At 40.2% G+C, this 5,065-nt stretch overlaps 1 non-coding gene across 1 annotated transcript; it reads left to right on the top strand.

Moving 5' to 3' along the window:
- The first annotated feature begins 350 nt into the window (after nt 1-350).
- LOC116988666 lies at nt 351-457 on the top strand. The gene has a single exon (XR_004416020.1). It is a non-coding gene; the product is annotated as a U6 spliceosomal RNA (small nuclear RNA).
- Nucleotides 458-5,065: the final 4,608 nt, after the last annotated feature.

Below are 5,065 nucleotides of genomic sequence, written 5' to 3' on the forward strand. Positions count from 1 at the left end.
TGACATTTAAATCTAAAACTTGAAAAGATAGATTGATATTTATATTTTCATTACAGAAACATTATAGAGTACCTTGAACAAAATCTCTAAGGAGGTATGTTCTGCTTGTGTCACACCTGCTATTGACAAGTAGGGAAAAAGCAATTAAAAGCTATGGATAGAGAAACTCGTGCTCTGGCTCATTCTGTTCCTCTGGAGTAAAAGAGATTACACAGAGGAAAACAATATCATTGGGTTTGAAAATGGTCAAACAGAAGAAAAACAATATGAAAAGGAAATGATAGAAATCTATCTGGTATGGTTAATAGGACTTTGAACGAGATAATATTGACTTAAGATACTAGCTGGAAGTGCTCGCTTCGGCAGCACATATACTAAAATTGGAACGATACAGAGAAGATTAGCATGGCCCCTGCGCAAGGATGACACGCAAATTCGTGAAGCGTTCCATATTTAAAAAATTAAAAAAAAAAAAAAAAGATACTAGCTGGAATGGATATATTTGTCAGTGAAATGACATTATCTGAAGAATGTTCAGTCACCAAGAGATCTTTATAGAACACTCTGGCACATGTGTCAAAACTTTTTTTCATCAGCCACATCAACAACTTGTATTTTCATCTCCTGACATGCCCAAGGAGGCTTTATAAGGGTATTGAACTAACAAAATCGGGCTCGACAAATACTGAAGCGGAAAGGAGATCAAAAGCTTGGAAAAATGTGTACATTTTGAGGGGAATTACGCAGAGAAGTTTAGAAAGGGAATTCCATAGCTTAGAATTGTATTTCCTGAATATAACTCTCAGCAGTCAAAAGATGCAATTGGAGACGTGCAGGTGGATAGAAATGGGGAAATGCAGAGATTGCTGGATAAAGGGCTGAAGGAAACTGGGGAGGGATTTAATATCCTGGAACATCATTTTTACATTGAGGCATTGGTGAGATTCAAGGCAGTTTATAGAACATAGGATTAGTTTTAATTGAAAAAAAAATGCAAGTGTTTTTAAATGGTCAACCAGATCTTACTAATAAAATATGTAGTAAGTGGATCGATGGGCTATGTACGCCCAGCTTTAGTGTTTGGAGTTTGTTTACACTGCTTGACTGCCTGAGAAAATTGGGGCTCTGCTCATGTGAGGTTACACAGGTCTGCTCATCAGGAAGTAAACATTGTTTAGAAATTTAGTGCCAATGGACACAATTACATGACAATGCAATGAATTGATCCTCATTCTACACTATAAGAGGTTGCAGTTGTGTGGGTGACTTAACATCCCAGGAAAGAGTTGATTTTATATGACTGACTGATGCACTCAAAGAGGAAGATTTTGCATAACTGTGCAGAAGTCTGGTTAATTTCTACAAACACTTGAGACATGTCAAGCTTGTGTGTTTCAGTCAAAACCCATGCCCTGTTCAACTTTAAGATGAAAGATTTAAGATTAAGTTACTACCCTACCAACTTTAAGATTATACTTGATATTTGATCATAAGTTCTCAGAATTCAGAGTGACTGTGGACATTCTGATGAAAAGCTATCGACCTGAACATTAAACAGTTAATGTGTAGGAAGGAACTGCAGATGCTGGTTTAAACCGATGATAGACACAAAATGCAGGAGTAACTCAGCGGGACAGGAATGGATGACATCTTGGGTCGAGACTTCTTCAGACTGTTATTAAACAGTTAAAATATTTACAGAAAGTTCCCACCGAATAAACATCTATTCATTTGGTGATGCCGGTTGACTGGAGAGTATTGGTCAAACAGTTAAAGGGCCAGTCCCACTGTACGAGGTAATTCAAAGTTCCCCCGAGTTCTCCCCTGAGTCGAGCTCGTGTAATGTACGTAGCGGATACGTAGCGGCTCGTACGAGTAAAAAGTAACAATTTTTTTCATCACCAGTATTTTTTTACTTGTGAACATTTTTCACAGTGTTGAAAAAACGTCACGAGTTTACCGGATTTCCCGAGTACCTACCGTTACTCGTACGAGCCGCTACGTGACATCCACGAGCTCCTACGTACCCGCTATGTACATTACACAAGCTCGAATCAGGGGAGAACTCAGGAGAACTCTTGAATTACCTCGTACAGTGGGACAGGCCCTTTAGAAACTCCTTGATCTATCATTTCATTTAAATCACATGGTTCTGAAATGTTGCCTGGGGTTCAGATGAAAGATCATCGTCAACCTGAAACGTTGACTCCGTTTCTGTCTCCACAGGTACTGAATACGTCAAGTGCTATTTTTGTGCTACTTTGCATACATTGACATACATTTAAACATTCCAGCCTATAAATTATTCTGAAGATTAATGGTTTAAAGAATGACTTGTTTCCTATAATAAATAATTTAAGACATCATTTCAAGAGTCAAATCAAGAGAGTTTTATTGTCATGTGTCCCGGATAGGACAATGACATTCTTGCTTGCTGCAGCTCAACAGAATATTGTAAACATCTTAATTTTGAATGAAGAAAGAATTTAAGGATTTGCCAGGCATTTTTATAATTTGTTATCACTTTGTGAAAAGGTCAAATCAATCTGGTTACAGGGGTCATGGAACCCGCAGCATTGATTTTATTTTAAAAAAAAACAGAATTGATTTTGCAAATTTTTAAAACCCAGAAGGAAAGAGGTTGAATACAATTTTGAAAATATGTAGTTGGCATGGAACAATCATAAAAAGATGTTTCATGTATTTTTATGCAAATTGTATTTATGCATGAGCTGCATGGTAAACCTTACAAATCAAATCACTTAAATTATGTATAGACCTTTGTAGACACTGGAACAATATCCTCCAATTATGTAAATTCAAAACAATTTGAGTCGTATGGCCTAGACACCGGTCCCTTAGCCCATTGAATCAGTACCGACCATCAAGCAAGCACCCATCTACACTATGTTGCTCTTATTTTTCGGTTTTGCTTCCCATCTCCAAAATAGTGGCATGTGTCTCTGTCCAGCTCTCCATCGCCCAGAACCTGTGCTCTGATTTGTGCCACTTCTTTCTATATTCTGGATTCAGGGCGTGACAACATCACTCTTTGTCTCCTTACCTCTGATGGTGATTTGTCTTTTTGATCCAATGAATCTGTCTCTCTATCGTGGTGACTGTGCCAATGATAATCCTTAAACCCTAAGTAACACTAAAGCCCCCGTCCCACTTAGGCAATTTTTTCAGCGACTACAGGCGACTATGCTGTTGCTGCGTGGTCGTGGGGTGACGCCTGTATTGTTGTGAGTAGTCGCCTAAAGGATTGTAACGTTTTTCTGGTTGCCGCTGGATTTTGAAATGTTCAAAACTTTTCAGCGACTGTGGGCTTGACGTAGCTTGTCTTCCCCTGTCGTGGGTGCTGTCGTAGGTTGTCGCCAGGATGACGCAGGTTGTCACCAGGTGACGTTGGTTGTCGCTGGGTGCTGACTTCGGTGAATTCCATTGGCGATTAACTACGTCAACCGGCTACTGGATTGTCTTCAGTTGTCGCCGACAGGGTCGTTGCTTGTCGTAGCTTGTCGAGGGTGGATGTAGGTTGAGTTCGGTTGTCGTAGGTTGTTGCCTGTGTGGTCGTAGGTTGTCGTAGGTGTGTTCGTAGGTGGACATCCTAATGGGTCGCCGGTTGTCGGTAGCTTGCCGTAGCTTGACGTTGACTAGGTGGTAGGTTGTGGTGGGGGGGTGGGGGGGGTCCATTCAACTCTTTTTCGGCGACCTGCTACAAATGTAATCGCCAAAAAAATCGCCTAGGTGGGACAGACCCTTAATAGGTTCAACAGCATTAAAAACCCCAAGTGAGAATGAATACAAACATCCTTGCAATGAATAGTTTATATAATCTTAAAATTGCTTCAAATTATTTTTTTTCCAAACTCCTAATCTAACACTGGGTTCTTTCTTGTTCAACCATAAAGGGCTGGGGCTCAGGTTGTAAATGATGAGGTGACTTTTTGATAGTTCCCTATAGAAATGGTATTGTTTGAAGAGAATTCAAAATGTTTTGTCCTTGAGGTTTCTTAAAGGCTCAAATAACTTTTGCAGAAGTGCCAGTTAATTTATTTGCATAATAGGATATAATAGATAAAAATTAATGGAGTCGTACATCGTGTCCTTGGGGAGGTGGATTTAGTCCACAAATGAAAAAACGCATGGCAATATGCACAAAGAACTAATACCTGGGGATACGAAATGAAGACAAGGCAAGATGATTGTAATTAGTGACTGGAAGAATACAGACAATTTCATGTTACTATGTGTACATGATAATAAACACATATCATTAGGTTTATCATTGTGTCATTAAGCATTCAGTATGCACATTCTAAACTGAGCAAAGATGGGTGAAATCTTATGGGCCTGTCCCACTTACGCGACTTTTTCGGTGACTGCCGGCACCCGTCATAGGTCGTTGCATGTCGCCGAAAATTTTCAACGTTGAAAATCCAGCGGCGACCAGAAAGGCGCTACGACTCTTTGGGCGACTGAGGAGACTACTCACGACCATACAGGCGACATGTTGCGGGGTGAGACCTGTATGGTCGTGAGTAGTCGCCCTAAGAGTCATACCTTGTTCTGGTCACCGCTGGATTTTCAACGTGTTGAAAATTTTCGGCGACCTGCAACGACCTACAACGGGTTCCGACAGTTGCCGAAAAAGTCGCGTAAGTGGGACAGGCCCATTACTTTCAACCATGTCATAAAAACAGCGAATCAATACTTTTTATCCTTTTATGGTTATTACATCTAATTGGCCTCGGGTGACAATTGATATTGCAAACTCTTACTGCGATAAAATGAACTTGCTGCAACTTGCTAAACTGAAGGGAAGAACACAATTTCATGGTCAAACCTTTCCAGTTGAAATTGTCGCAATGTAGATCATATCAGAGACAAATTGGAAGAACAGAAGGATGAGCTAAGCCATTATTCCTCAATGCCTATAATATCAAGTCAGCATTTTGGACCTGAGCTGCTCAGAGCCTAAGGTTTCCCAGTGAATTCTGAGGCTTCTCCTATTGTTCCAGAGGGTGGATTGTATTAAGCACGAATCCATTCCCTGGAACTG

The sequence above is a fragment of the Amblyraja radiata genome, chromosome 27, assembly GCF_010909765.2.
Source record: "Amblyraja radiata isolate CabotCenter1 chromosome 27, sAmbRad1.1.pri, whole genome shotgun sequence".
NCBI lineage: Eukaryota > Metazoa > Chordata > Chondrichthyes > Rajiformes > Rajidae > Amblyraja > Amblyraja radiata.